Consider the following 11,474-nt stretch of genomic DNA (forward strand, 5'->3'; position numbering starts at 1 on the left):
TTAAATTATTTTTGTGATGCATCAGTATCAATAGCTACAACGTCATAACAGATATAGATATAATGCGGTTCATACTTTTGAAGTTGATGCGTATCTCCCGAAAAAAATCAACTCCAGAAGAGTCCGCGTCTGTAAATGCCTGAACTTCGGAATCGATCCTACCTTTGTTAGGCGCGGCATCTGTGTCTTGCAGCTGTTCCCTTGGATAAAGATGTTAATTGTCATGCTTACAGCATCTCGATCTCCGGCGTTTGTGAAGTTGGGATTGATGCTGTCCTGTGTTTTTTTTTTCCTTCCACACTTAAGCTCTGCTTGTTACTGCCCCATAGCGGAGCGCAAGTGAAACGGACTACCGGAGATTTGCACTGTTTTTCTGTTAGTGTGTATAATCAAAATATGACTCAGTTTGGCCAGTTAGAAAAATATGATAATAGAAAAGTATTCTTTTCCTCTCACTTTTTTTTCTTGATTTAATTACCGACTTCACGTACTTACACTGTGTCCCGTTGCACGATGTAATATTGCGAAACTATGATTTTGTGGCAGTGTTTTGTAAAGGAATTTTCCGTTTAATCATCGTCTTAGTATAAAGCTATATGGTTGTTCTGGTATCAGTGGACGTACATTATGTATTTTTTCTTCTCTTGAGCACCATGGTCATGACATGAAGCTCAGTCATTGATTACTCGCAAATGTTAGTAGTCATCCGCTGTTTATCTTGAAGATGTAAAAGTAGTGCGCGTACATCTCCTCGTTAGTATAGTGGTGAGTATCCCCGCCTGTCACGCGGGAGACCGGGGTTCGATTCCCCGACGGGGAGAGTCTGCATCTTTTTGCCTCGGTCTCAAAAGGCACCAAGCTAGAACCGGCCCCGTGTTAGTGGAAACGGGGCTTGTGACTTGTACTCATGCATAATATTCTGCGGGTCGCTCAGCAGCGCAGCATATGAAACTAGACTCGGATTGTAAGTGTGTGGTTTTGATAATTGATGTATGGATGGATGGATCCTTAATAAGAGATATAAACAATAAGGTCCAGTCGCCAACTAATCATGTAAAATACGTCATAAACTCATGGTTGTTAAACCCAGAATAAAAATGAAGACGTATAACTAGGAAAGTCAACTTGCACATTTCAATTTTGGTTCGATATAATCACGTTGTCCTTAACCCTCCAGTGCAGGAGGGGACGGTAATGCGCATCGAATGTTTCCGAACCTGTGTGTGATACAACCGAGGAAGAGCCGATGACTTCGGGGGAGGAGGGGCAGGCGACTCGGAAGAAAAAGCAGCAGAACCCAATGCAGCCTGTAGCCCATTCAAAGGCCTACTGTTGGACCTCTGCTTATTTTGCAATACGTCTTTAGTACGGACTGAAAAATGTCCGATTTCGATGAGTTTGAGAAGCAGTTAAGCGAAAATCGGCAAGGTAAGTTTGGCTTTGAAGATCGGTGTATGCTCCCTGTTTTAGGGTAATAAAGTGGCCGGCGTGTCCTAGCGCCGAGGATGGTGCGGAGGGCACTTCTGCTGGTTCCGAAAAGAAAAGCGCGGCTGGGAAATCGGTGCCTTTTATCCGAGCGCTCGCCGATTCTGAAACCTGCCCGATTCTTCTTCTCCCAGCTGCCGCAGGATCCCCGAAAACTGACCGCTTTGGTAAATCAGTGACATTCTTTGCTTGGCATTGTTATAGAGATCGCTAGGCCTGCATCCATCAGTGCCCGGCGTACATAACATGGACATTTCAATGAAACGTTATTGGGGTGCACTCGATGTGAAAGCCTGCGGTTTTATTTATTTAATTATTTACCATTATACACTTGGATCATAAATTGTGACCCGCGTATTTTCATTCGCAGTAACACACTATGCATGGATGTTTGTTGCAAGCGTTATATTTTCAAGATCACGTTTAAAGTTTTATGCAAATAAAAACGACCGCGACCACTTGATTTAAAGTCCGCACTTAATAACAGTGTTAGTTACTTGGTTTTTAAATACTACGACGAGTTTTCTATATAATGATATGATTTTGTCTCTTTCCGATGCACAATAGCCTTTCCCTTGGGTCCGAAATGCTGGCCCTGTCATCCGTACAGAATAAGTCTTTCTCACACGATCGCCGTTTCTTCATGATGTATAGACTCTAAAAATCAGCCGCGTTCCCTGGAATCATAACAACTGCTTTTAGGTCGTTATTGCAAAGTCTTGCACCTGTATCTACCTTTACAGCGGATAGCAGTAACTAACAATGATGTACAGTTATATAACAATACACATATAACTTCATTAAAGTGCAGAGAATCCAGTAAACTGAATAAACTTAAGCCATACTAACGCAACTGAAATATACAACATGCGTTACAACGGAGTCGAAAGTAGGATTGATTTATGTACCTATCAAATGGCAATCTTGTCATATCAGCTCCTTATCACTAAATCACTAAAATGTCATTCGAAACGACCTGATTCGGCTAGACGAGCACTAAGTGCCGCCGTGTTTGATAAACTAGCAGTTCCAGTCATTCATATCTGCGCTCTGACTATGCCTGCGATTGCGGTAATTGGTTATTACCGATTTACGTAAGATGCATTGGCCGCTCCGTGTCTGTACTTTTGCAGCGGTGCATTACCGTAACGCTGTTATAACTGATGCATGAAGCTGATTCCTCGAGCAGCACCTGCGTTTAAATGCTTCACTGAAAACTGCACCTTCAGGGATTTATTTAAGCTTCTATATGAAGGACCTGCTGGGATAGAAAGGTGATATTTTATTGCTAGTTTAATAAAGTGCTGTCTGTCAGATTGAAACGATATTAATTACCCATCCATCGTCCAACCAGTTATCTTAGTCAGGCTCCCCTGGAGCCTATTCCAGGCAAATTCCCCATACAGAGAGCAGAGGCAAAATTCAGGCCTCCAGACTCGGAGGCGTGAGGCAACTGTACTCACCACTGTGCTCCTATATCATTAATTAGTCTGGTTATGTTTTTATTGTTTCACAACAGACTGACATTCAAGGGGATGTCCTTGTGCCCTTGAAATTATTAGCCATTGAGAGATGGGTGTGTTTGTTTCAGGAGGGTGTGATTGAATATGTGAATTGAATGGAGGTGCTTCATTCTGGTGAGGAAACTGGGGAGTTAGACCCCGTACCACATCTTGGTCTCCGTAAGTGACTTTTAAGGCATAGCGCTGGGTCAGTCAGCATCCAGCACCCCAGGGAAGTTGGTAATATGATTACTCTGTGACTCATGGGCTTCAAACCCACAACCATCCGGACACACATTCATAATCCCTCTGAGTTACACATCTTGGATTTATCGAAATGGATGGTAGGGGGGCAGTCATGTCGCTCCGCCCACCGTCTCACTGGTACCACGGTGTCGTCCCCCAGAGCGGGAGAAGGAGCGACACAAGAAGCGTAGCCGCAGCCGGTCTCTGAGCCGTGGCGAGAAGCACCGCCGCTGGAGCAAGGACTCCAGGGGGCGGAGTCACGAGAAGCGCAGCAGCAGCCGCGACCGCAAGGGTCGTGACCGACGGAGCAGCTCACGCGAGCACAAGAAGCACAGGTACCCCCCCTCACGGTCCCGGTTACAGGCACTGAAGCTGATATCTAGCATGGTTTGAGGCCTCTTAACAAGTTTCTTTCACAATCAACCAATTGGTTTCTTCGTGGTGGGAAGGGGGACTGTACCCATATTAAATTTTAACTGGCGTTTATAAGTAGCCCCCGCCATAGCGATGGGACCTCAAAGCCAGCCTAAAAAGTGGCGCATGGTCACACCCTCATGACCTTAAACTGCCTGCGATCCAAAGTTAAATGTAAACATTCTGCCATCTGTTTGTTTTTGCCAGATTCTGAGTGTTTACACTGTATTGTTTGGGGAAAACAACCTTCTGTTTTGTGTTTGGGCAGCTACTCTCCTCGGAGAAGCCGTAAGAAAAGGACATACAAGTACTGGGATGTTCCCCCTCCGGGATTCGAGCACATCACCCCCATGCAGTACAAGGCAATGCAAGGTTTGGATGCGACGCTTCCATGTGTGCTAGTTCAGTATTGCAAGGTTATGGTATATTGGTTGCAATGAAAGCATTTATTCTGGAGTGCCCTCCTCCCCCCTGCTGGTCAAAGAGGGAATAACACTTGGGATGATTTCAGACAGTGTGAAGAGAGCTTAAACCTAGGGGTTAGAAGCAAATGAAGGCGACGATCCGGATGTTCTGGCCGTCCCTGGTTGGGGTCTTGAAGCCCTTTCTCCTCCCCACAGCTGCAGGGCAGATCCCCACGATAGCTTTACTGGCAACATCCACCACCAGCGGCGTGGCAGTGACGCCCACCCAGGTGCCGATGGTCGGCAGCCAGATGACCCGGCAGGCCAGGCGGCTTTATGTCGGCAACATCCCCTTCGGCCTGACGGAGGTGAGTCCAGGCAAAGTCCCGCGTTGCCTTCTGTCATGCATACTGGTGTCATGTGTAGCTCAGTGAGTTAGGACACTGAGCCGGTCACAAGAAGGTTGTTGGTTCAAATCCCTTGGGCAGCAGAGTGATTTCACCATTGGGCCCCCGAGCGCAGCCCTTAAGCACTATTTGCTCTAGGAACTGTCTGGTCCTGCTTCTTCAATGAAATGTATGTTGCTTTGGATGAAAGTGTCCGCAAAATAAATAGATAAATGTACTAGACTTGTCAGTCATTTTTTTTCTCGTTTGCCTGTTTTGATGTCTTCAGACGTCTGCCTGTCTTCATTCAGTGTGTCTGCCTGTCTTTTTAGGAGGCCATGGCGGATTTCTTCAATACCCAGATGCGATTGGCTGGCTTATGTCAAGGTCCCACCAATCCCGTCCTCGCTGTTCAGATAAACCAGGACAAGAACTTTGCCTTCCTTGAAGTAAGAGTCTTTCCTGCCTAATGGCTGCTGTGTCCAGGCGGAGACCGCAGCCTTCCCTGATTAACGACGTTCTTCGTTCTGCCCTAGTTTCGGTCCGTGGATGAGACCACGCAGGCAATGGCCTTCGACGGCATCATTTTCCAGGGTCAGTCGTTAAAAATCAGGCGGCCCCACGACTATCGCCCCCTGCCTGGCATCTCAGAGCAGCCCGCCTTCCACGTACCAGGTCCGTTTTGCTTGTCGCCGTCATAACCTTAATCTTTATTTACCTTTGAAGAGCCGATCGGCAAGGCCAGTTTTTTGTACTCGTTACGGACTGACTGTCCTTCGCAAGCTGCGGATGTCTTGTCATATAAAGAGGGAGACTTTCACTTTTATTTACTTAATGTTGTAAATATTTAGCAGACAGTTTTATCCAAAGTGAAGAATGTTTTTTTTTTTTTTTTTTTTTTTGAGAAATCAGGGTCAGCCTGTCCCTAGAGCAAACTCGCCGGCCCAGTGGTGTGATCACCAGTGATGTGAACCAGTGATCTTCTGATGATAACGCTGGCATCCTAACCAGCTGAGCCACACACACACACACACAGCTCAGTCACTCACTTCTTACTGTTAACATAGGGGTGTTGTGTGGCTCTGTGATGTTTGCCCATGAAAAGAAGGTTGCTGGTTGGCAGGGTTGGCAGAGTGATTTCACCACTGGGCCCTTGAGCAAGGACCCTAACCCCCAAATTGTTCTAGGGTTGCTGGCTCCTATTCTAGTTAAAAATTCTGGACACACCTACTGAAAATGACTTGTTTTTCAGCAAGATAATGACCCAAAGCCCACCTTGAAGGTTATGCAAGTAGCTTATTACCTTGTGAACTAGGAAAGAGATGGTCCCCACAGCCCCCCAACCTAAACTCTATAGAGCTGGTTTGGGATCAGTTGGATGAGAGTAAGAGTAAGGTAGCCAGCTTGCGCGCAGAACTTGTGGAAACTCGAGGACTGTTGGAGAAACGGTCCAGGTGGGTACATATGTTAGCTGGTTGAGTCCGCAATGCTGTCATCGAAGCCAATGGCTCCTATTTTGAAGAGACAAAAATTTTGTCTTTGCAGTACTTCATATGCATAACTTCCATGCCCAAAGGCCTTTTACTATAAGGTGAATAACAGCTAAAATAGAGACAAATGCATTAAGAGCAGGTGTGTCCATACTTTTGACTGGTGCTGCATGTGTCAGCATCTCCCATGGAGAGCAAGATGGGAGAGACAAAAAACAGTCGTCAAACTGCCCCAGTATTTAGGTATTTTTTTGCTGGAGTTACATTTATCTGATATTATATAGGAGATAACGACGTCATACTGATTTGAAGTTGGCTTATTTCACTCGCGCCGTTTGCTCGTGGTCATTATCCGGCATGTTGACGGTTTGCTGTGATCGGCCGGCTTTGGGCGCCGTGCCGCTCTGTCTGCAGGGGTCGTCTCCACCGTGGTTCCAGACTCGCCACACAAGCTCTTTGTCGGAGGCCTGCCCAACTATCTCAGTGACGATCAGGTACCCCGCCCTCAGTCTCTGTCGCCGGGGAGCCGACCCACAACCCTCCTGTGTTTCTGTCCCACTGCTGCACGTGGAACTCAAGCAGGCATGCACACACACGCACACGCACGCACGCACGCACGCGCACGCACATACATACATAAAATAAACACTCGTCTCTGTGTAACTGATTAGTAGGAAAAGAAAGCCTGTCAAAGTTACCTCACCGCTTAAAATTCATTACAAGATACTGGGGGGTCAAATGTCAGCATCATGTTTAAAGCTAGCTGCTGAAAATAGCCGCACATTTGAGGTTTTTTTTTTTTTTTTTTAAAGATATTCATGGGATTTATTAAACATTTATTAGACATGTAGGTAATGAGTTGACAGTTACATTACGCTCATTGTTTATCCAGCTGTAAATTATGAAGATATTGAGACCCCGCTAATGTAAAAGGTACGTTTCCCAAAACCTCATGTTATCGACTTGCATAGTTGGAACCATTCAGTTGTTATCTAATGTTGTTAGCAAATAACCTTATTAGCAACAAAGGCTTTGGGAAACGTGCCTTACAGCTGGCGGCTTGCCAAACCAGTCACGTAGCCAGTCCCTGTGCTGCCTGTTGCTGGGTACCCTGGAATATTTGTATATCGGGTTAATTGCTGAGTGTTAGTCGGATGAATCAGCCGCGTCGTTTTGCTGCATGAAAATTTAAAATCGAGTCATCTGCGCGTCACCTAACTGACGAATACCTCCACATTGCCGTACACCTGTGTTTGCCCAATCCCAGTCCTCGGGGAACCGCCGACTGTCCACATTTTCGCTCCCTCCTAGCTCCCAGCCAATCAGGAACACCGAATACCTGGTACAGGTGTGCTGAGAGGAAGCAAAAACGTGGACTGACCGGGGGGGTACCCCCGAGGACTGGGCTGGGAAACACTACCATAGACTGTGCTTGAAATGTGGGGGAGATCGACCAAGTCCCCAAACGCTTCAGTATTCGCAGACGTGCCGTGTCTCACGTCCATGTCCGCACACTGAGAACGATGACTTCACATCCCGTTAACAGCGATGGGGAGCTGCGGAAGAATCGTTCCCTACATTGCTGTGTCGCTCGAAAGGCAGAAAATACTTCGGACCTTTTTCCCGGTGAACGATTATCAGCTTCACTGGAGTTTTCACATCGTGCCCCATGCCCTATTCTGTTATGACGTCAGTGATGGATAATATTACCATAACAACATGCACAGATGAGGTCGTCTTACTCTGAAAGTGTTGAAAGGGTCACATTTTAGACATTTTCTACTTCTCATTAGCATCTTTTATGATTTTTTTTTTTCTTCCTATATCGCCACCCCACTGAAATCGGCCCATTATAGACATAATCCATACAGGCATTTAATAGTTTACCTATTTATTTTGCAAAAGTTAATCGCAAAACGTTTTGCGTCCACCCCTGCATTGTAACATTTTGAGCTCCGGTGTCCCACTCACTTTAGCCTAAACTGTTAAAAATGGCAAGACTCAGCCCACAAGATAGTGATCGCGGTTTCAGTGAAAGGTAAGTGAGAAGTGCAGTCAGTTTGTTTTTCTTTGATTTTTTTCCTCCTTTTCGGATTGTCATCGTAATCTTTCTTATCCAGTGTGAGTCACATGTAATCCAAGTCAAGAGGAAGGCTGTACCAAAGCAGCACTGGGGGGAGAGAGTTTGAATCCAGCAGAACTGTTAATGTATTTCACGTCAAAGCCAGTAAATGTGCCATAGACAGGTGAAATGGAAACCGCTGCTTGTATCCTGGTGTTTACATTTTTTTTGCAGTCCCTGCTACCGCTTTGATACTTACAGCTCTTTCATTTTTGTTCCCCACTTTGTCCCCAGCTAGGGGCCTGTAAGATCGTTAAGTCTTCGCTCATAATTTGTTCAGTAGTACTGACCTACTGCTGCCATGCCAACATGTAACACAAGGCAAGTAAGACATTCCGTCCCTCGCACGGATATCCTCCCTGTCGACGGCCTGCCCCTGTGGGGGGGCTCTGTCCTGGAGTGCTCTTAAGCATATGGGGTCCTTTTTTTGGGGGTTGAAGGCTGGGGAGAGACTTATTATGCTGATCACAGGGTATAAATTTGATTTTTTTTTTTTTTTTGCCCCTAAGAGAAGGTAGGAGGTAGCGCCCTCTTGTGGCTGCCAGTGTCCCAGGTGACTCCTTTCTGAAGTCAGTGGTTAATGCGGCTTTACAGTAGATTCCTGTAGAATAAGTGAGGAATGATGTTAGCAGAGCTATTTCGTCCTGTTTGGCTTCAAGCCGTGGCCCCTTTAGCAGGACCCTGTGGCGGCTCTTAGCTTTACCTGTGAGTTTATCTCCTGTAGGCTTTGTCCCTCTAATTAACTGCACCAATGTGGTTCTTGGTTTTAAGAACAGGAAGTCAGTGATTCGGCTGGGTTTGTGTTCTGCCGAGTCGCCCCCCCCCCCTCCACATTGTATACATGGAACACTTAACATATAATTAGCTGTTTTTATTTAGTTTTTTTTTTATATACCATCTAGCTTAATTATTGTGGCCCTTAAAATCAGATGCAACTCGGTCCATATTTCAAAATTCGTAGTTGGAATTATCAGAGAACTTGATTAGGAATTCAGTTGTGTTGTATATGCTGTAGGATGGGGGGGGGGGAATCTGTGTTATCATTCATTGACAAGAATCAAAATAGTTACTTTTGTACGCTCCCAGTAAGTAAGTCATGCAGAAAGGGCACAGGGGGCTTTGAGCTCTAGTGTTGCACCGTAATGTCGAGCCACTTGTCATAAAGCCATTTTCCTGATGTCTTCACTGTTTCCTCATGTCGTTTTGCAAAGTTTAACATGCTGCTTCTCCCACAGTTAAGATTAGCATTTCTAGCGAGGCGCCGTGCCTGGACTGTCGGGCTAATCGCCCCCCCGCGTCTCCTCCTCTTGCCCAGGTGAAGGAACTCTTGACGTCGTTCGGACCTCTTAAGGCCTTCAACCTTGTGAAGGACAGTGCCACGTCACTGTCTAAGGGTTATGCTTTCTGTGAATACGTGGACATCAGTGCCACTGACCAGGTGCGTGAGGTGGGGCAGCAGCTGGAAGGTCTGGGGTGACTCGGGGCTTCCGGATGGAATTGCTGACGCTTGTGTGGGATGCATCCCGCAGGCCGTGGCTGGACTCAATGGCATGCAGCTCGGAGACAAGAAGCTCATCGTCCAGCGGGCAAGCGTGGGGGCTAAGAATGCCAACGCTGTGAGTATTTGCCCTCGGCTGCCGCCTTTCTGATGTCCTAAACCCAACTTGGTTCCTGGGTGCCTCCCAGGAAGCTTAATGCCCCTATTTCTTGGGTTTATTTGGGTCCATGTAAATTTCTCGCTGTTACTCGAGACGATTGGACGATCAGGGGGTATCTGACACTCTTGTCGCCCCCCGGGACAGACGGCCATCATCGAGACGCCGGTGACGCTGCAGGTTCCAGGGCTGCAGCGGCTGCAGAGCTCCGGCATGCCCACGGAGGTGCTGTGCCTCCTCAACATGGTCATGCCCGAGGAGCTGGTGGACGACGAGGACTACGAGGAGATCCTGGAGGACATCCGGGAGGAGTGTTGCAAGTACGGCAACGTGCGCTCCATCGAGATTCCGCGGCCCGTCGATAGCGTGGAGGTGCCTGGCTGTGGCAAGGTGGGACCCGTACTCTCCTGTACCAGTGGCAAAAAGAAGACCTCTGTAGGCACTAAACACAGGCTCATGGGAGCATTTCTTGCACAAAAGTGTTTTGAAAACGGAATAATTTTTTGTGTAAGAAAAACAATCTGATTGGTTCAGATAGACGACGGACGATCTGATTGGTTCAGATAGGCGACGGACAATCTGATTGGTTCAGATAGGCGACGGACAATCTGATTGGTTCAGATAGGCGACGGACAATCTGATTGGTTCAGATAGGCGACGGACAATCTGATTGGTTCAGATAGGCGACGGACAATCTGATTGGTTCAGATAGGCGACGGACAATCTGATTGGTTCAGATAGGCGACGGACAATCTGATTGGTTCAGATAGGCGACGGACAATCTGATTGGTTCAGATAGGCGACGGACAATCTGATTGGTTCAGATAGGCGACGGACAATCTGATTGGTTCAGATAGGCGACGGACAATCTGATTGGCTCAGATAGGCGACGGACAATCTGATTGGCTCAGATAGGCGACGGACAATCTGATTGGCTCAGATAGGCGACGGACAATCTGATTGGCTCAGATAGGCGACGGACAATCTGATTGGCTCAGATAGGCGACGGACAATCTGATTGGCTCAGATAGGCGACGGACAATCTGATTGGCTCAGATAGGCGACGGACAATCTGATTGGCTCAGATAGGCGACGGACAATCTGATTGGCTCAGATAGGCGACGGACAATCTGATTGGCTCAGATAGGCGACGGACAATCTGATTGGCTCAGATAGGCGACGGACAATCTGATTGGCTCAGATAGGCGACGGACAATCTGATTGGCTCAGATAGGCGACGGACAATCTGATTGGCTCAGATAGGCGACGGACAATCTGATTGGCTCAGATAGGCGACGGACAATCTGATTGGCTCAGATAGGCGACGGACAATCTGATTGGCTCAGATAGGCGACGGACAATCTGATTGGCTCAGATAGGCGACGGACAATCTGATTGGCTCAGATAGGCGACGGACAATCTGATTGGCTCAGATAGGCGACGGACAATCTGATTGGCTCAGATAGGCGACGGACAATCTGATTGGCTGAGATAGGCGACGGACAATCTGATTGGCTCAGATAGGCGACGGACAATCTGATTGGCTGAGATAGGCGACGGACAATCTGATTGGCTCAGATAGGCGACGGACAATCTGATTGGCTCAGATAGGCGACGGACAATCTGATTGGCTCAGATAGGCGACGGACAATCTGATTGGCTCAGATAGGCGACGGACAATCTGATTGGCTCAGATAGGCGACGGACAATCTGATTGGCTCAGATAGGCGACGGACAATCTGATTGGCTCAGATAGGCGACGGACAATCT

The 11,474-nt window shown here is 47.3% G+C and overlaps 1 non-coding gene across 1 annotated transcript; it reads left to right on the forward strand.

The window, feature by feature from the left end:
* Positions 1 to 748: 748 nt before the first annotated feature.
* Positions 749 to 820, forward strand: trnad-guc (transfer RNA aspartic acid (anticodon GUC)). The gene has a single exon. It is a non-coding gene; the product is annotated as a tRNA-Asp (tRNA).
* The last annotated feature ends 10,654 nt before the right edge of the window (positions 821 to 11,474 follow it).

The sequence above is a fragment of the Brienomyrus brachyistius genome, unplaced genomic scaffold (assembly GCF_023856365.1).
Source record: "Brienomyrus brachyistius isolate T26 unplaced genomic scaffold, BBRACH_0.4 scaffold306, whole genome shotgun sequence".
Lineage (NCBI taxonomy): Eukaryota > Metazoa > Chordata > Actinopteri > Osteoglossiformes > Mormyridae > Brienomyrus > Brienomyrus brachyistius.